The following is a 21,568-nucleotide window of genomic DNA, read 5'->3' as shown; positions in this document are numbered from 1 at the left end:
TCTCTCTCTCTCTCTCTCTCTCTCTCTCTCTCTCTTCCTCTCTCCCTCTTTTTACTGCTCCAACTTCTTTTATAGCCTAGAAAAGCTGGTTTCTGGTGGCGTGGTGGCCAAAGGACCTTTTGGAGCCCGAGGGGAGGCTGGGATTATAAATCACCATCTTTGCTGTTCCCTCACATCATCCCTGGGTCAAATAGGGAGGGGAAGGCAGAATAAGGGTCTCATTCCTGTCTGCCCTTGTTCTCTTTAAGATTTTTACTGAAAAGCTTTATATCTTAACAACTTTGATATTTTTTAAAGCCAATTATTACCTAAAGCATTTTATTGACTAAATTTGTAATAGGGATTTGAATTATGCTGTTAACTATGATTTCCCTTTCTGTTCAAAGAAAGGACATGCTAATCTGGCTTGGATTCCTATGCCTCCAGAAACACCTTTGGAATGTGGTCCATCCTCTTTCAAGAACTGCCCATTCTCTTGCTGCATGCCCCAAGGTCAGCCTTAGACTACCTCCTCTGGCCTGTGTGGGTTTGTGACATCACAAGCAGACTCGGGCCACCCACTTTCATCCAGGTCCCATTCTGGTCCCCATTCCACTCCCATTCTGGTCCCATTCCAGTCCCATTCTGGTCCCACCCAAATTAATACCAATGCTGACAACTGGATATTTAATGGACATGATGCTGGGCAGGATTTGGCAAATTTCTTTGCCTTGCCCAGTTTGATAAGTACTTGCCTCCCTTTCTACCACTTGGAAACCTCAGGCTTTTTTTCTTTCCCCTCCTGATTTTTGGGGAAGGAAATGTTTTGCTAACTATAAGCAGTCTTAGAACTGGCTGGCCTTTGTTTTAAACTCCCCTGGATTGCAACCTTTACAGATTTTATACTTTTAAATTAATCTTAGAATCTTAACATTTTAACCCAGCACAGCAAAATCATAAATCAGGGAAGAGCAAATTAAAGTTCCTAAAAGTTAGCCAAAATTGTATCACAGACATACAGAAATTTCACTAGCTAAGTTAACAAATTAAACCAAAAAAACAGACAAAACATCAACATACACTCTCATACATGCACGTGCAATACTAAAAGTTTATACCAAGAGCAATGTCTCTGTCCCTGGTTCAGGAACTTGCCTCCCCAGAACCTCAGCATTCTCCCAATGGACTATTTCAGGAGAATGTATTCCCTAAGCCTAAAATTTTTGCTTCCCATCCTCATAAGGTCTATTGTGACTATGTACTCAATCTACCATGTTGGAGGTTTTTCATACTCCCGAGATCTGCTTCATTCCTCTCTGGCTTCTTCCCTTGTAGGAGAACGGAACTACAGATCAGAATTCCACACTCACTTTATGTGCAAGATAATCCCAGTCACATATACCCAACCTTTGAGGACACCCAGTCACCAAAGTAGTACTTAGTCCATTTCCTACCTTGGCTCATGCATGAGGTTACCGGATTGCCACAGATCCTTGCTTGGGCCCTTCCTGCATTTCTGGCTGACTCTAGATTCTGAGCTTGTATTCAGCCTAGGGGTAATGGCTGTCCCTCCTCACTGAGGTTGCTGCAACGTGGCAGCGGGGTGCACCACCTCAGGAAAAGGGTCCATTTTTCCCTGTGGTGACAGATGGTATCCCGGATGAGCCCCCAAACTGTTAGAAATAAGGTGAGGCCCCCAAGTCAGGGGTCCTGGTAGAATATAAAACTCAGGAGCCAGACAGCAAGGCAAACATCTTGACTCCTACATGGAAGGTCGAGCACACATTGTCTGGAAACATGTGCACACTGAGCAGGCAGGCTTCTTCGGTTTATAACCCCCGATGCATGTGACCTGTCCTTTGCTCCTGATTGGAGCTCAGGTGCACAATCTTTCGCAATTGGCTAATTCAAAGGGAGAGATTGGCCTTTGCTATTTCAAGATGGTGGTACCCAGGTGAGCTGCAAGCCATGTGGCCAACATGGCATCTATTAAGTCATGCAGTCCAAAATGGTGGTTATCTAAATTGTTTTTTGATAGGAAAGATGACTTGTTTATACTCACACAGTAACTTCATTCAAATGTTAACTTAGTGTCTACCATGGGCCACACATATGCTGGAGGAAGCAGCAATCATCTAGATCAGAGGGCTTTAACTGGAGGGACATATTGCTGCTCAAAAAACCCAGAACCTGTATGTTGGCTTACCAAACACTGTCTATAACTGAATCAATGTCAGACACATCATATCTAGTGGCTGTTAGGATGAATACACATTGAATTCAAACATCACCGAACCCATAGCAAGTTCCTGTCATTATATATTTCCTCAACCAATGAAAGCTGAGAGTATACTAGTAAGTACTAATCACTGGGAGATTTGGACATGCTCTCAACAACAAGAAGTGCAGACTCATCATATGTGGTTTCATGAGTGGAGATGAAGGCAACCACAACCACAGTAAGTAGCTAAGTCACTTACTGGATGTCAGAGATTATTCTAAGTGCTTTATTTGTAACCCCCACAACAAATCATGAGCTGGACTTTGCCATTCTTCCATTTTGCAGATGATAAGACTGACCACAGTTTGATCAAGATCACATGCAGTAGGGGAAAAGCTGGGATTCACTCAGAAAATGCAGCTGCTGAGTCAGTGTTTTAATTACTCTTGTCATGGTAGGAAGGCTCATTCCCTCCAAACACTCTCATTTTAAAGACGAGGAGACTGAGACATAGAGAGGCCCTGGATTGTGCTCAGAGTCACATGGCAAGTGCTTAAGGGAGCTGGGTATTCTAGTCTGGGTGAGGTTTAAATAAACCAGACTTCACCCCAAAGTTAAAATCAAAATAATATGGGCTTGGGACAAAGGAAAGGCATAGACAGTCTAAAGCTCCAAGTAAAACAGATGCTGATTTCTTCTACAATCTAGAAAAGAGTTTCCTTTTCCTGGGTTATTACTTTGTCTAGGATTCCTTGGGAGAAATTCTTGACACCTGGGAAGGGAAGCACAGGTACTGGGACTCACAGCTCCTAGATACATTATTTTAGGCATAAAGCAGTCCAGCTCTTTCCTACCTTAAACAGACATAATTTCTCTCTGATTAGCATCTCAAAGCCAGGAAACCCTAGGATTAAGGACCCTGCCCCTCTGAGCAAGTGGCATCCAATTACCTCCCAATGACTTGTCCCTGGTTGCTGCGCCAGATTGAGAGTTTGGCTCAGGAAGTCACTGTTTGTTGGACGACAGGTTCTGTGGAGGCAGCAGGAGGCAGTGGAAAGATTTTGGAGTCTGCCAGTCTTGGATGGGCATTCTGGACACACTGGCTGTGTGACCATGGACAAGTTTCCTAGCTACTCTGGGCACCAGTTTCTGAATCTATAAATTGAGGGTTATGCCTTCCTTGTTTATGAGTCAAGATATGAAAACTACATGGCACAGTTTTGTTCTGAAAATTGATACTCTATGAATAGATAAGTGTTTCCAAAACCTTTTATTGTAGAAGAACCACTTCTTTTTTTCCTAAAGAACATTTAAAGTAAAACTCTAATGTCTCAGAGATAAGATAGCCTCTGGGTCAGTGGGGATTTAGGATCCTTCTATTTTGCCTCCTTTCCTCCCACAGTGACCTTGAGTTCTTCTAGGGAACACAATTTAACTAGGTAACTACCAGTCTCCTTTCAACTGCAATTAAGGAAAAAAAAAAAAAAAAGAAAAGAAAAGAAAGAAAGAAAGAAAGAAAGAAAGAAAGAAAGAAAGGAGAAAAGGAAGTGAGGGAGGGAGGAGGAGAGAAAAGGATACTCTTGTCTGTCTTAACCAGGAGAAGAACTGACTGGTCAAGTGCCTTTACCAAGACGAACTTGGTTTCTACCCTCATGGGCATACACATAGAGAACGCAGGCCAGAAACAGGTAACTTAAAGATTAAAATGCGATTAAAAAAAAAAAAAAAGGTAGGGTGGGTTCCCTGGCCACTTTGCCTCAGTAGTTAAAGCACTGTCCCCAAGACCAAAGGGTCAAGGGTTTGATTCCCAGTCAAGGGCATATACCTCGGGTGCAGGCTCCATCCCTAGCCCAGTCGGGTCATGTGTGGGAGTCAACCAATCAGTGTTTCTCTCACATTGATGTTTCTCTCTCTCTCTCTTCACCCTCTCCTTCCCTCTCTCTCTCTCTCAAAAAATAAATAAATAAATAAATAAATGGGAAAAATATTCTTAAGTGAGGATTAAAATAAAAGGGGTGGGGTCTGTGGGAACACAAAGCCGGGGATCAGGGGAGTTGGGGCCTGGAAGATGAGAGAAGATGGCTGCTGGGACCAGCTGAATAGGGATAGTACAGAGAGAAGATTTTGGATTTGGGAAGTTTGGACTTGGTGACCAATTGGACACAGGGCCATGATAGTGTGGACGAAAGGTGCCACATGCTGACCTGACAAGTTCAGGGAAGGCCTGCATGACAATCGTGCAAACTCTGTGACCTAAAGTAACCAGAAAGGATGGTCTGAAATTAAACTTTAACTAAAAACAGTTATGGTGGGCAGTTATATCCTAGACCAGTATCTTCACTCCCAAGGTCCACCTTTACCTTAACTGAGTCTATCTGTCTTTTTGCATCTATGATAACATATCTATGAGATATCTGATTAACTTGTAACTTCCCTTTTTCTGGAGCCCCTGGGGCACAACCAAATGTGGTGGGCACCAGGACAGATGCCACAAATTCCTTCATTATCATGTTCATTGTTCTTGCACCCACCTAAGTATGTGTCCATCATTTTACTTTTTATCCAATCCCAGCAGTTTCCTCTGCTTTGCTTTATCCCACCTCCTTGATCTATCACCAATGAATGTCATGTAACCTGCCTATGTCCCTCCTTTGATGGCAATGTATAAATACAAATGTAACCCACCATTTTCCAGAGCATTATCTCAATTCATTGAGGTTCTCCTTCCCGGCATATGTCGACAGTTTTGGCTCAAATAAACTCACAAAAATTCTTTACTGGTTTCAATGTTTTTTTTTTTTTTTTTTTACATTAACAATAGAGAAGGAGCTCTTAAGGATGGCACCCAGGTTGCTGGTCTAAAAGCCAGGTGTGAAGCTGAGAGAAGCAGATGCAAAGAACATGATTCAGCTCACTCCATTGTCAGCAATTGCACTGGATCCAATGCGCACCCCTGGCCCACAGCTCACCCAGCTGCCCGTCCTCCCCAGGGAGATAGAGGCAGGAGGATCTGACTGCTGCCACCCCCCACGACAAGCACTAAGGTCGGGAGAACTCTCTGTGGCCTACAAAGACCTCTGCAGGCAGAAGCAATGCTGTAAAGCACAGCGGCTGTTTGCAGTACATCAATAATAGATGTGCTGGGCTCCCTGGGAAATATTCACCCAGCCAGAGCGGTGGAGCTCCAATACCCGGGAACGGATCCTGAGCCTTACCTCAAACAGCCCTGACTGCTGAAAAGGAAGCAGCAGCAGCCCCGCCCTTCCTGATGCAGCTGGGAAAACAGGTGCAGGTAGCCTTGCTCAGGAGCATAAGGATCGCGGTCAGCTGGGAAACACTGGGAACAGGAACTCGGATAAAGGCCTCGGGAGGTAACTGCTTGAAGCTGCCAACAAATGCTGGTGCTTACCACCTGCAACCCCTCTGAGGCCCACTGCCTGTATTAACACTGAATCCCGGTGCTATGAAGCCGGGCACATGTTACAGATAATGGTGCTGAGACACAGACATACTAAGGCAACTTGTCCAAGGAACGAGCTAGATGTGATAGAGCTGGGATTCAAACCCAGGCACTCTGGCTCCATTGTGTGTGATCTCAAACAAGTTGCCTTTGCTGCCTCCCACTGCCTTTTCCAAAAACAGTCAAGGGAGGGGGCAAATAGCAGAAAAGAGCCTACACTTAACTGCCAGAGCCACACTTGCATAGCGCCAATGCTGTGTGTACTCTCTGTCTCCAGCCTCTGCTGAACATTCTGGATTCTTCTCATCAAGTACAGTAGCCATTCCTTCATTATTAACTATCTACTGAGCACACACTGGGGCCAGCCCCTGAGCATGCATTTGGGCCTCACAGAATGCACATAAAACCTCCCTCCCTCGGGAACAGGGCTTCAGAGCTACCAACCAGTCTCAGGCAATTCTCTAGGATGGAATTGTCACAAAAAAAAAAAAACACAAACCAAACAAAACAAACACACATACACACACACATACACACACACACACACACACACACACACAAAACAAAAAAACGTTCTGAGAAGCAAAGGGATTAATAGACAAGCAAATAAGTTTGGGAAAAACCTTAGGCTAGAGCCCTCACTGCAGGACTTCTCGGAGCCTTTAGACTTCTAGTGGCAATGGTATCCACCAATACTTCTCAGATCACTCAAAAGGAAACCCTGCTCCTTAAAACAAGTTTTCGTAGGCGGATTTGTCCCAGAACAAGGTTTGGGACATTTTATCCTAGGATAACAACTGCTAGGTCAAATAGAATTGGATTTCATTTTTTTTTTTTTTAATTTAAAAGTACACCTTAACTTGTCACTTCATCTTTAAAGTTTAGAAGTCATAGAAGCAGTAAAAATCCACTATGTCAAATTTGGGCCTGACTGTGACCCCTCTAGCCACTGGCAGGACAGGGAGGCTGGGAGCTCTGATCTTACTCATCACTCCAGCTCCACCCTCAGCCAGGCCTGGATCAGAGAGGATCTCTCTCTGAGAGTTGTTTTTAAGGACAGCACAGTGAGTGCGGTAAACAAAACCCTGGCACCGCGTGGGCATGCAGAGCTGTGTCTGCCTCTCTTATCTGTCTCCATGGTTACAGACACTCCCTGCCCAAAGGGATCTCTGGCAATGTCCCCCATCCCCTGTGCTGCACACTGCGTGTCTGGGTGCACAGCAGGCCATTCCCCACCTGTCTCAGTCCACCTCTCTGGATCCTCTCCTGCTCTCCCATCTACTTTCCCTCACCTTGAACCTGCAGAACCACAGACAGCTTTCAGAGGCAACAGGGCTTCTTTCAAAGGAGGGTCCTGCCTGCTGAGTCCTCAGCAATCTGACCTGCTGGGTTCCCTTTCTCTCTTCTTAAAATATTCATTTTTATTAATTTCAGAGAGGAAGGGAGAGGGAGAGAGAGAGATAGAAACATTAGTGATGAGAAAGAATCATTGATCAGCTGCTTCCTGCACACTCCCTACTGGGGTTCGAGCCCACCACCTGGGCATGTGCCCTAACCAGGAATCCAACCATGATTTCCTGGTTCATAGGTCAATGCTCAACCACTGAGCCATGCTGGCTGGGCTGGTCTCCCTTTCTTTAATTCTTAGCACAAACCTCTAGGCCCCTATAAAACTGTCTCCGAGGCTGCCCTAGCTCCCCACCCCCAAGGTTGGGCTAGAAGCCCCTCCTGGGGGCCTGGGCTATTACATCCTGAGCCATAGGGTCTCCCTGTGAGGTGGACATATGTCCTGAGTGAAGACGCCTCTTGTATTTTGTGCTGCGGGCTAACGTCGAAAGAGATGCCACTGCTGTTATGTAACCCGCCTATTTAAGATAGTGCCAGGCCCTGTGTGAGCCCTTAAACCCCACAGGACAGTCGCCTGCGCTGTGAAGCTCTGCCTGGCAGGAATGAGCGGCTGCCTGCTGTCCTTGTGCCTCAGAGGCTGGCAGCCCTGGCTCCCGTGGGAGAGTTCGGCTGAAGGGACTCACATTTTTGTAACAAGATAAAAGCACAAGGCCAGAACCAAAGCATGCCTTGTTGGATCTTCCACTCCCAGTGTGCTTTCTTCACAGTTTCCTAACTTCTACAACCATAAAATGGCTTTGGCACGAAAGTTGTTTCGCACAAACGAAAACACGATTGAGTGTGAGGTGCTTCCGGAGCTCTGGGGGGATATGGATCAAGCAGAAGAGGCAGGAAGGAGGAGGGAGGGGTCCGGGGAGCTGGAGCCAGGCCCCTGCAGAAGTGTCTGGGCCTCCCACTGAACCCGTCTGTGGGTGGAAAAACAATCGCTCTCCTTGGACCAAAAGCACAGGGCTGTCTCCCAGAGATTAAGGTGCCAGATGAAGCCTACTCAACCGAATGCACCATCCAGCTCGAGTTTGGCAACAGGAAGACACAGAATCGGCAGGCGACCTAGAGGCTTCTTCCCAGCTCTGCTCCTAACCCCCTTCTCTGGGCCTCAGATTCCTCATCTTCAAATGGGAGGCTTAGATTAAATCAGTGGCTCTTAAGTTTTTGAACTCTGAGTCATATATAGCACAGATGTAACTCAAGTTTCACTTCACAGTGCTTACCCTTGCTATTCTTTTTATTAATTTTTAAATATATTTTTATATATTGATTGATTTTAGAGAGAAAGGGAGGAGAGAGAGATAGAAGCATCAATGATGAGAGAGAATCATTGATCTACTGTCTTCTGCATGCTCCACACTGGGGATCGAGCCCACAACTGGGCATGTGCCCTGACTGGGAATGGAACTGTGACTGTATGGTTCATAGGTCAATGCTCAACCACTGAGCCATGCCAGTTGGGCTCTTTTCATTCACTTTATGAACTTTTATTGAAACACCACATTAGTAGAGTGTACATGTCATAAATGAAGAGTTTAATAAATCTTGATAAATTGAAAACCAGCTCTCAGATCCAAGGACAGAGCCCTACCAGTACCTTGACGACCCCTTCCATTCTCTCCCAGGTACCCACTCACCCCCAAAGGCAATCGTTACCCTGACTTCTAACAGCTTAGGTTAGTTTTGTCTGTTTTTGTACTTTACATAAATAGTTGTAAAGTTTCTTCATGCCTGGCCTTTCTTTCAGCAGTCTGTTTGTGAGGGTCACTGATATTGCAGTGTGCAGGATTTTAATGGGTGGGTGTACCACAACTTGTCTATTCTACTGCTGATGCCATGTTTTGGAAGACATGTGTGTGCCTGTATCATGGGTGTCTATCTGGGAATGGAATTGCTGGTAGGCATATGCTGAGCTTTAGTTGATGCTGCCAGAAATTTTCCTATGTCATGATACCAAATTACACTTCAACCTATAATGTATGAGAGTCCCAGCTGCATTACATCTTTGCCAACACTAGGTACTGTCCATCTTTTTCATTTTAGCCATTCTCATGGGTATGTAGTGGCATTTAAATGTGGGTTTAATTAGCAATTCTCTGATAACTAATGTTTTCATGTGTTTATTGGCTATTTGGATATCACATTTGTGAAGTAACTGTTTGAGCTTTTCACCCATTTTTCTATTAGATTAGCTTTTCCTTACTGATTTGTAGGAGCTTATTCAACAAATTATATATATTTTTGATATATATTTCAAATATGACCTTTGTTGAATATATATAATGTAATATATATATATATATATATATATATATATATATAATATATGTGTGTGTGTGTGTGTGTGTATAGTTATTGATTTCAGAGAGGAAGGGAGAGGAATAAAGAAATAGAAACATCAATGATGAGAAAGATAGAATCATTGATTGGCTGCCTCCTACAACCCCCGCCCCGCCCAGGGATGGAGACCACAACCTGAGCATGTGCCCTGACTAGGAAAATAACCATGACCTCCTGTTTCATGGGTTGACAATCACTGAGCCTCACTGGATGGGCTGATGATGCCTCTTTGAAGGAGACATGGAGACATGTACAATATTAGAAAGAAGGTGCATAGGGCAGGGACTGCTCTTGAAACCAAACTATGAAAAGGTATTGGAGAAACAAAGAATAAGAAAAAAAATCTCAAAAAGAGACTTGGTCTCTGTCTTCAACCATGTTTTGGGCTATCTAATGAAGAAGAAAGAGGCTTGGCAAGATGTGAGAAGTGGATTTCAAATCCTGAATATAGGAGATCTTTAAAAAAGAATCTTTAATGTGGGGAGAGACCAAGATTCTCATCAACCCCTGGATATTTCCAAGCACAAACCAAGTATCTATAATCTACATCTATCTATCCATCCATCCATCCATCCATCCATCCATCTATGGAATGGTCCATGCCAATAAGACCCTGAAAGATCCTGAAAGACTCTAAAAGATTCTAAGATTCCACAAGCTTTAAAATGTACTAAAATCTTATAGGGTAGACAAGCAGTAATCTTGTACTCCCTGCTCATTATTCTTAGGGGGGAGATGCATTATAAAATAAGTAGAGATAAAGCCTACCTATTAATGCATGTTTTAGAAGGAGGCAGAGAAAAAAGCACCCAGACCATTAACTTAAATCAGGAATACTTTCTGAGGTGTAAAAAAAATCAACTCACTTTTCTTTAAATCTTCTTAAAAGGGTCTAAGAATAGTCCTTCAAATAATCCTTGAAGTATGCAATTTTAATTTGGACACATGGTAATTTCAGTCTACCTGTTGAAAGAGACAAGAGAGAAATCAGTCACTTTTGATGAGATGCTGTTCTGACAAGATTCAGAGAAGATTCAGGCAGCAGGAGGCTAGAGGAGGGGCTGGCAGTAGCAGCAGCAGTCGCTTTGTCCCCAGGCCAAAGACTGGACTGGGAACCCTCAGAGAAAAGGCAGTTAAGGGAGTGATCACAGTATCTGGCACCTAACAAATGCTCAATAAGCACTGAATGAGTGAATAAGAAAGGATGGATTAATAATTGAGGGAGACTTCTCATCAACCTTGGATACAGGGAGCTACCCTATAGCTCTTCTATTTGACTCTTACAGAGAAACAGAATTTCCAGGCCCTGGGCATATTATGAAAAGCAGCAAAGAGAAATGTTCTGGATGCGGAGGAGAGAAGGAGGGCTTTGGAGCCAGCTACATCTATGTTCAAACCCTAGATCTACCAGTGACACCTGCAGACCCTGTGCTAGCTTATTGACTTATGGTTGCTGTTCTTCTTCAGTTGAACACGCAGCCCACTCATTAATTAGTTGCCCTTTTTCTTTTCAAATACAAGCATTTAAGGTCATCAATTTCCCCTAAGTGCTATCTTGGCTACATTCCACCACTTTACTATTTGCTATTTTTATTATTAAATTTTAAGTGTTTTATAATTTCTATTATCACTTCTTTTTAATTTGATCCATGAGTTAGAAATGTTTTTGTAAGTCTCCCCTCTTCCCCCTCTCTTCCTCTCCCTCCCTTCCTCCCTCCCTCCCTCCCTCCCCCTCTTCCTCTCTCCCTCCCTCAACTTGTCTATTCTACAAGGCCTAGTGCATGACATTCATGCACTGGGGGTGAGGGGGTCCCTCAGCCTAGCCTGCGCCCTCTCACAATCTGGGATCCTTCTGGGGATGTCTGTCTGCCAGCAGAGAGCTAGCCTAATCCAGCAGGCAGACATCCCCCGAGGTCCTTAGCACTGCCCAGGAGGCAGGAGAGGCTCCAGCCACCTCTGCTGCACTCACCAGCCATGGCTTCTGACTGAGAGGCACTCCCATGATGGGAGCGCACTGACCACTAGGAAGCAGCTCCTATGTTGAGTGTCTGCCTCTGGTGGCCATTCCACAGTTTAGTTGATTTGCATATTAGCCTTTTATTATATAGAGATATATGTAATATATATATATATCTTTCTCATACTGATTTCTACCTTAACTGTACTGTGATGTGAGACTGTGGTCTATTGGATACTGATCCCTTGAAATTCATTGACATTATTTTATAGTCTAGGATGCAGTCCATTGTTGTGATTGCTTCACTATTCCTGGAAAGAATGTGCATTGTCCAGTTGTTGGGTGTAATCCTGGCCTAGTGTTTTTAACCCTACCCCCACCCCACACCTCCACTTCCCTATCTGTTAAAAGATATGTAATACATGCGAGTTCCCTCTGCCATTTAGAATGACATTTACTGATGCAGAGGCTGTGCACACAAAAACAGAGAGAGGTATACAAGAAAGAGAGCTGGGTGTGCTATTTCTTGTATATAACAATATTAATAATAATGCCCTAAATTTGTAGAGCATTCAAAAGTTTCCAAAGGATGACCACATGTGCCATTTGGTTTCTTGCACTCAATGAACCCCTGAGGATCACCCAGACAGGCAGAGGTGAGGACTCACCAGGAGAAGGGATATGTAACCGTTGGTGTGATTACTACCTCAGTTCTCTGAGCCAGAGCCCCAAGTTCCTCCTCAACTTTTCCCCCCTCACCTCTCACATCGCTCAGTTCAGTCTACTGACTGTCTTACAAATCCATCCTCTTTACCACCCTCACTCACCCTTCATCATTTCTTCCCTGCTTTATTCCAACAGATTATTAAATGCCTACTCTTTTAAAAATGCAACTAGAAGGGATAAATCCAGACAAGAATTTTTTGGCAGTCCTGATTGCCAAAATTGAGCTGAGGATATATAAATAGGTGCCAAAATATCAGAATCTTGAAGGAAGAGTGATGTTTATGTCTATCAAATGGAGGCATGGGCTTAGAAAGTTAGAGACACGCTTCGCTGAGTTCAGATAATCTTCATCTAACCATGCTCTTCCCATAACCTGTCCTCAAGGCTCCTTCATGAAGTCTTTTCCTTCTCAGAGAGAATTCCTGAGTCATCTAAACCTCCACCTCCTCCAATCCCAAGCCCCCCTGCCAATCACTGAGGTGTGGCTCCCAAATGTTCTTTTGAAGATCATGATGACATTGTTATTGGAAATCCCAGCGCTTCCCAGCCTGGGCCACAGGGTCACAGCCTCCTTTGGAAGCTCTCCTAGGCAGCTGTAAAGTTCCCCTTTATTCCCTCCAAGAACTTTCTCTGTCTCTTTTGCTGGTTCCTTTTTCTCAGCCTCATCCTTAAATATGAAAGCATAAAGGGCTCCCTTTTCTCTCCCTCCTTAAGTTCTATGATTTAAACTGGCATTTTCATAATTTAATTAGAACTGTTTCAGTGAAGTACCATGTTTCCCTGAAAATAAGACATACTCTGAAAATAAGACCTAGCGCATGGAAAGATAAGACATCCCCTGAAAATAAGACCTAGTGCAACTTGGGGAGAAAAAATTAATATAAGACACTGTCTTATTTTCGGGGAAACAGGGTAGGCATCATCAACCACCATTTATTAAGTGTACATTAATTGCTGTGCTAAACTTTATTTCACTACACCCACATGAGGTGGGTATTCTTAATAGTCCTATTTTGCAGATGAGAAAGGAGAAACTAAGAAAAGGAATGCCACTTGGCCAAGATCACTCAGCTACTCCATGGTAGAGCTTGGACTCCAGCCACAATCTGTCTGGTTCAAAGCCTGTGCTCTCAACCACTTCATCTACTTATCTCACCCCCTAAACCCTAACCTTTGAGACTCACCATTCTCCCACAAGGTCATGGATTTCATGCTCCCATCTTTTCTTTTGGTTAATCCTCACTGGAGAATATTTTCTCCACTGCTTTTTAGAGAGAGTGGAAGGGAGAGGGAGAGACATAAAGTAAGAAACATCAGTGTGAGAGAGACACATTGATTGCTTGCCTTTTGCACACATCCATACTGAGCCAGATTTTGAGTCTGCAACAAAGGTATGTGTCCTTGATTAAGAATCGAATCTGAGACCCTTCAGTCTTCTGGCCGACGTTCCAACCTTTGAGTGAAACCGGCTAGGGCCATTTTGTTTCCCTCTTAATGAAAGGTCTTTATCTGGACTGTGTGCTGAGGAAATTATATTCATTGTTCCAGGCCCAGCTCCAATGTCCATCTTCCATATAGCTACCTACAAGCCCAGCCAGGTGAACCGTTCCCATCTCCTTGCAGGTACAAAGATATCAGATCATTCATTCATCCATCTACCAGAGAATTACATATCAAAAAACTGTTGATCCAGAAATCTACACATTAGAAATATCCAAACAAAGAAATTGTTTCCAGGATCTTTTTATGCTCCCCCTTTGAAAAAATACATCATCCTTTTGTTCAGAATTGGAAAAAAAAAATTGCCAGAGGCTGTGATGTGTGGAAAGAATGTGGTCTGCTAGGCATTTGTGAAAGCTGACTGGTCAGGGACAGCCACCCTGGGATCTGGCCAGGGAGGTTTCCAAGGTTACCAGACCAGGTCTGTCTGATTTCCCTTCCCCAAACCCCACATTTGTACATCCTAGTTACACATCTAGTGGGCTCAAAGAACTCTCTAACCTGAAAGCTTTATTGATTTTCCACCCCAACAGGCATAAAGGAACCTTGACCCCCTACTCCCACCTCCCGGAGTGTATCTGTGATATATCTCTGATGGAGCTCAGCATTTTCATCTCCCATGTGTAATCCTACATTTCAAAAAGCACCTTACATATCCATTTCATGCTCTACCTCCCCTTCTGGCCTCCTGGGTGCTGGAAGTTGTATCTACTTCCACCTTTGTGGTGTTTTCAGAACCAAGCCTGGTGTCTGGCACACAGAAGTCTGTGACAATGGCCTTGAATGAGGAAAGTTGTCTCAAAAGCACTGAAATGCAAATGCCTAGCAGTGTGTGATGCACACTGCAGCTGCTCAATAAATATGACATCCTTCTACAATACTTCTTTGCACCCACCAAAAAAAAAATATGTATCAGAAAAGAGGAAGCATGAAGCCCTGTGGCAGAGGTTGCCACAGGCCTGTATTTCATGGTTCAGAAGCATGTTGAGATGGCTTACCCGACTGATTTCAGAGAGGAAGAGAGAGATAGAAATATCAATGATGAGAAAGACTCATTGATTGGCTGCCTCCTAAAGCCCCAGAATGGGGATTGAGCACACAACCAGGACATGTGCCCTGACTGGGAATCAAACCAGGACCTTCCAGTTCATAGGTTGACACTCAACCACTGAGCCATGTAGAGATGGCTTTTGACATTCTGCAGGATGAACTAGGCAGTGGGGAAAGACTGATTAGACTCATTCTGGTGTCCATAGTCAGGAAATGAGAGCTAGAGCTTTGAAGATAGCCAGGGCTTCAAATCTACCACACAACCACCTGCTTTACAGAGGAGGGCCAGAGGCTTAACCACTTTGTCTCAGTCACAGGACAAGGGCTGTGCAGATGCACTTTTCCTGTCTCCATGCCCTGCCCCTCCTAGACTTGCAAATGAAGCCTCTAGCCTCTAGGAAACACAGTGCTCTTTGAAAGGCTAAAAATAAACTCCCAGAAACTTCATGTAGATGTAGCCCAGCTGCAATTTACAGCATCTAGAACTTCAGCATGGTATAATTAGCCAATAGATTACAATAATTTATTTTTGGTTTAAACGCTCAAATGAACACGACCTTCCAGTGGAATTGGAAAATAAGAAGCTGGGAGCCAGCCACATTTCTCTGGTCCCTGTTGATGCCACCATTTTAAGGTTGGCTGGCATCCCTCTGCTGTCTCATGGACATGCCCAGAGAAGGGACTGCGACTCTGAGCTCTGGGCATTCTGAGAAGTATATTATCTCTGGGAATCATGACTCCGAAAGGGGGAATGTGAAAAACTCTGGGAACTGTGCCAAACATGGAAGACCATGTCACTCTTTAAACACACACACACACACACACACACACACACACACACACACACACTCTAGAGGCCCAATGCATGGAATTTGTACAAGAGAAGGCCTTCCTTCCCCTGCTGCCAGCACTGGCTTCCCACTGGCACCCGGGACCGCAGATTCACTTCGGCCGCTGGCAGGCACCTGAGACCTGGGCTTCGCTCTGGCCTGGCTTCATCTGGAATGATGTATGGTCTAATTAGCATATTACCCATTTATTATTATAGATATATAGATTTCATAGAGGAAAAGAGAAGGAAAGAGAGATAGAAACATCAATAATGAGAGAGAATCATTGATTGGCTGCCTCCTGCATGCCCCCCACCCTCCCAGGATAGAGCCAGCAATTCAGGCATGTGCCTTGACCAGGAATCAAACCATGACTTCCTGGTTCATAGGTCGACACTCAACCACTGAGCCACACCAACGTAGCCCATGCTACTCTTGCTCAAGCCCCTCAAGAGCTTCCTTCACTAAACATGAGATTTCTACTTTGCTCCCAGCCCACCTCACAAGCTGTATTTTCTGGCCTGTCTCCCTTGTTCCTGAGCTCCCTGCAAACCAGTTCTCTTTCAGGCCATTACACTCAGGGAGCAAGTGTTGTAGGTCTCAGAATAGATGTGGAGTCACTACCTAGGGAGGGCTTCCTCAGCCCCTCAGGCCAGGGCAGCTTCTTGCCATTACCTACTTCTTTGGAGGACTCTTTGATTCATCTCTGCCTCCCCAACTAGACTGAGGCAGAGCCCACATTTCTCTTGTTCACTGGGATGGCTTTGGGCAATGTCTTCAGGGACTTGACATACAGTGGTCACTCAATTAATCCTAATTTGCTTTGCTCACAGATGTATTCCCCCCCCTCCCCCCCTCTCCCCCCCCAGGAACGGAAGGCACAGAGTAAGTGCTCAATAAATGCCTGTGGGATGAAATCCCATGTAGAGATTTGCTAGGAGTGGTATATATCAGAGGATTACAGTCACAGACGCTGGAGCCAGAACACCCAGTCAGAGCCTGGTCGCTCCACTCAGTGCTGCATTATTCTGGGCAAGAGACTTCACTCCTCTGTGCCTTAGTTTCTTCATTGATACAAAAAGGGAAAATAATTGTGCCTATCTCCTCGAGGTGTTGTGAGGACTAAATAATATATTTCATTCTTAGAATGAGGCCAGGCAGGTGGTGGGTGCTGTGTAAATGTAGCTATTCTTCCTATAAGGATCACTCCTTATCCTGGACCCCAACCCAGTTCATATCTCTCCTCTTTTCTGAAGCCAGTCCGCGTGGTCCTCCTCCTCTGGTCTCCTGGCTCTCGCTGATTCTTCCTTGCATTGGAGGCAACACTTGCCACTGTGACCAAACTGTTAATCAAGGGAAGAACTCATCTCTCCCAAGGGACCACAACAGCCCAGAGGAAAGCCTGAGTCTTGCAAATGGGAGAGGAGTGATGGGTAAATGGAGGGGACATGCAGTGGGGGCTCCTCCTTGGGGACCCACTTGAAGCCCATTGGAGCTTCTGAAGCCTTCAAACCTGTTCCTAGGGGCAAAGCTTTGGCCTTGGGTACCTGCATCATGGGCTAGGAAATGCCCTTTGGGGCAGTGTGTGAATGAGTGGTGAGTCATTATGATGTAAATTGCAGCTGTCACAGTCCACAGAGCAACATTCAGGTTAATAAGGGTACTTAAGAATGCTATTTCCTCATATTAGCCCCAGAGCAAAGGCAACCTACCCAGATGGACTCCAGGGTGCTCCAGAAGCCACCAGTTTTTTCTTTCATGATATTTGATATTAAAATAATAGATGATGTTTGTTTCCAAGTAGAGTTCACTAACTTGCCTCCTTCTTTAATTACCTTCCTCCTTCCTCTTTCCTACGCTAAGAACATCTTGGCCTTAACTATCTTCTTGAAATCTTGGATATGAGCATGCAGGGGTGCAGGAGGCACACCCGTGTTTCTGAACGTGCCCCCTGACTGGGTGCCCGGACTCTCCTCGCTCCTTTCCATCTGCCACCTCCCCACACCTCTCAGCCAACCTACCACCGAGGAGTAATGTAACTTCACAAATGCTTACATTTTTAAAGTGGTTCTAAGTTCTTCCAAACAAGAGGAGAGGTTCAGTTGCATGAAGAGGGTAGGCAACTGTGACAGAAGAAACAAGGGCTGCCTCAAGGCACCCACCTGCCCAGCAACAGGGCCAGATGGTATGCGGTGCACCGAGGGAAGGGCCTGGACCTGAGCTCCAGCTCCACTCCGCTGGCGCTGGCAGAAGTGACTTTAGTCTGCCCTGCAGGCCTGGAATGTCAGAGCTGTGACCTAGCATGGCTGGCCCTCATCTTGAGCCTTCAGTCCAGTCTGGCCCTCCAATTCTAGTCTTGCTGCCAATCCTACCTATCCAGAAGAGTAATTAAGCTGCTGGCTTTCTCATTCATTCACTCCACCACTTATTCTATTACTTATTCATCTCTTTGATCATTTATGATCACTCACTCATTCACTCATTCACATTCATTTCCTCAAATTTCAACTTACTCATTTGCTCAAAATCATACTTATTCAATCATTCATTCATTCACCGATTAAGTTCTTCATTTAATTTATTCACTTATTCATTTACTCATTTGTTGTTTGTTTATTTCATTGATTCATCATTAACTCATTCCTTCATTTACTCTTTCACTCACTCTTTCCTTCATTTACTCACTTATCCATTCACTCACTTATCCATTCACTCACTCCCTGCATGCACTGGCTCACTCAGTCCCACAGCCCCACCTATTCATGCTCCTCCCTGTCCCCAGCACAGCACCCTACCAGGAAGATGAGCCTGCATCGTGGCGGGTCCATTAGTCCTCGCTCCCAGAACATTCTCTTCCATTTTAACTTCCAGCCTGCTGAACTGTGCAGCCTGCATCCTGGTGTGTGGAGGATATGCTCTCTGCTCAGGAGCAGATGTTCTTGTAATTACTGTTTTGTCTTTCACCCTCTAATGCCAGAAAATTCTTTCCTCCAGCATGCGGCGAGGCAAAGACTCAGCCTGAGCAGAGCACATAGTGCCTGGGACTTCGGATTCCAAGATGGGGCAGATTCCTGGCAGCCAGAGCTGGAGGGTTCTTGGACAGCCTCCCTCTTAAGGGGCTTTGTAACCCAGAGTCTGGGAATGAGCTGGAGAGAGAGAGGCAGATCTGGAGAGCCATAGAATTGGTGAGCCAGGTTAGAAAGTATGAAAGGAGTGGCCCATCTCAGGGTTATAGAGTCAGGATCCATCTAGACTTTTGGTGACTGTGATGACAGGTGACAGAGTCAAAGGAAAACACAGAGATCTACTGGAAGTTGTGAGCAATGTCATGGTAGAAGATCAAAATCACAATTTTCTGACCATCTACCATGTGCCAGGTACTTCCCATACTTTATGGTACTTGTTCTTTAATGATCCATCTCTTGTTCTTTCAGAAACAGAATCCCCTGCTTTTTAGCTGGTCACATGGCCTCTCAGCAAAAGATTGGTTTTCCCAGATTCCCTTGCAGCAAGATGTGACTGATAAGTTCTAACCAATGGGTATGAGCAGAGCTGGTACATGCAACTTCTTGGTTGTTCCTTTAGAAGGAAGCTGGATGAATACTGGAGCTATGAGCTAGCATGCTGACCCTGGCCTTAGGCCTCCAGCTAAATCAGGCTCCAGCAAACTCTACAATTCCAGTCCTGCTGCCAATCCTATATGCCCAGGAGAGTGATTCAGCTGCTGGCTTGCTCATCCATTAATTCATCCATTGTTCCATTACTTATTCATCTCTTTACTCATTTATAGTATTACTCCTTCATCCACATCCATTTCCTCAAATTTCCACTTATTAATTTACTCAGAATCACATACATTCATTCATTCATTCATTCACTCACTGCTTAACTTCTTCATTACTCACTTACTCACCACATCCTCTTCCACCACCCACAGGCCACAGCTAGGCCCCCTCTGGTGAGCCATCTATGTCTTACACAGCAGCGCAAGGGTACAGAAGAAGCCTCTGTTCCTGCTGAGACTTGGGAAGCAAAACCTCTCCATCCGCCCAGCTGAGATTTTATGTGCAAGAGAAACAAGCATCTGCTGTGCTTTGTTCACTGCTGTTTTGATCTCTGTGAAGTCAACCAAGCCCATATCTGCTAATACCGGAGGCATCTTCAGATTCATGCTTCCTTACAGACACACTTCCTTCAGGAGCACGCTTGGCATCTCTTGCTCCCTCCTTTAATCTTCTCTGTTGCGGTTGAATAGTGTCCCCTCAAATTCATGTCTGCCGGGACCCTCAGAATGTGACCTCATTTGGAACTGGAATCTTTGCAGAAGTAATTAAGGTAAAGGTCTAGATGGGATCACTTGGGAGAACAGACTCTAAATCCAAAGAGAATACCCTAATAAAGACAGAAAAGAACAAACTGAGGCACAGAGGAGAGCCTTGTGAAGACAGAGGTGGAGACTGGGCTGAAGCATGTACTAGTCAAGGAACATTGGGGAAGCCAGGGAAGAGGCACCACCAATTCTCCCCTCCGAGCTCCCAAAAGAAACCAGCCCTTCTGACAATTATATTTTGCACTTCTCATCCTTAGAACTGTGGAAGAATACATTCATGTTGTTTTAGGTTGATAACTTCCTGGTGACTTGTCGCACCAGATCTGGGAAACTAACGCATGCTCTGAAAGAGTGGCAGCTTTGGACATCTGGGTTTGGAAGATGGACCTGGACCTGCCTCACCCTGAGCCCTCCCCTAAATCCCCATACCTCTCAGGTGGCCTACAGAACACAAATATTTCTTCTCTTCCATGGAGTGGATCAGGCTAATTCTCGGTGGAGTGTTAATAAGTCTTTTTGGCAGTAGATTTAAAACTGCACTGTGTGCTTTCCAGAGTAATAGGTACCATGTAGTGGTCAAAGTCATGGCTTCTGAAGCCAGGAAACTGTTATTAAATCCTGGCCTGTGACATCCTAGTTGTATTATTTGAGGCAAATTAAACATTTAGGCCTTGGTGTCTTCCTCTGTACAATGGGGTTACGAATATCACCTGCCTTATAAAATTGTGCCAGTTTAACATTAGTTATATTGTGAAGTGCTCAGAACAGTTATATTGTGAAGTGCTCAGGAAGTGCTAAATAAGTGCTGGGTCCTCGAATAACATTGTTTTTTTTCAAGGCCATCTTGTAATGATGATGAGATGCTGTATGAACTTCACTCTTGCTTATATCAATTGCTCTTTGGTAAAACTGGTTTTATTATACATTGGTTCATTTAAAGTTGCAACCTACCCACCTTGTGAGAACTTAACTCTGTATTTGCTATTATTACCTGTCTGACTCCACTATGTCTGAATTCATTTTTAACTTAGGCCAGGAATATGGGTATTACTCTAGCTTCCCTGAAACCTCAACACTTCTTTCACTTAATCTGTTCATTAGCTGAGTTTTGCAGATGAGCAAAAGAAGCCTCAGAGAGATGAAATGGGGAGCCCGTGGTTGCCCCTGAGTCTTTCTCCTCCACCTGGCCTGCCTCCTCAGTCAGGCATGTGGTCTGGTTTGGGGGGCCCTTCTCTCTGGCTCATAGACTCTGGGAAGTCTACCTCCCATTTCAAGGCAATGGCTGGGAGTGGCAGCAACTGGGTGGTCTGGCTCTTGAGTCTTGCTCTTAACCTCCTGAATTTTAGAAAGAGCATTCTGACCAAAAGGTCAATGTGTGACTTGAAGGCAGGGAGTCCAGTTCAGAGGATGCTTGAACCCTGAAGGTGAAGGGGAAGAGGCTCAGGTAAGGGTGGAGGCCATGGGTGGGTGGGAGAAGTGGTCAGAGCCTTAGTGGGGTCCAGGCGGAGGGTGAGATGTGAGTGGAAGAGAACCAGGACACTCCCCCTCCCTAAACCAAGCTCCTTTGTCCACAAAGCCTATAGGACTGTGGCTGAGGTACTTAATGCTGGGCACCTGCAGGAATTCTGTGAAAAGAGTCTCACTACTGTGCAGCCAGAGCCTGGCACAGATCTGACGTCCACACTGACACATCATTATTGTTGCTACCTGTGCAGACTCTTGCCCTACACAAGGCCAAGGTCCAAAAAAGCATGAAATAGTTTGCAGCGCTGGGGCCATG

The 21,568-nt window shown here is 44.9% G+C and overlaps 1 protein-coding gene across 7 annotated transcripts in view; it reads right to left on the bottom strand.

The window, feature by feature from the left end:
- The window catches only part of TENM4 (teneurin transmembrane protein 4), a 695,703-nt gene that overhangs the window by 403,469 nt on the left and 270,666 nt on the right, over positions 1 to 21,568 (bottom strand). For 2 of the 7 annotated variants that reach the window (XM_084894429.1, XM_084894430.1), the window contains one exon: positions 10,262 to 10,358. The exons of 4 other annotated variants lie outside the window; for them this stretch is intronic. The gene's annotated coding sequence lies outside the window, so the exon portion shown is untranslated. The remainder of the gene's footprint in view (positions 1 to 10,261; positions 10,359 to 21,568) is intronic. One more of the 7 variants, XM_084894431.1, reaches the window with a different exon arrangement.

This window comes from Pipistrellus hanaki (assembly GCF_964339955.1).
Source record: "Pipistrellus hanaki genome assembly, chromosome: 9".
NCBI classification, from domain to species: domain Eukaryota; kingdom Metazoa; phylum Chordata; class Mammalia; order Chiroptera; family Vespertilionidae; genus Pipistrellus; species Pipistrellus hanaki.
The sequence above is the reverse complement of the archived record's forward strand: the minus strand, read 5'-3'. Positions and strand labels throughout refer to the sequence as shown.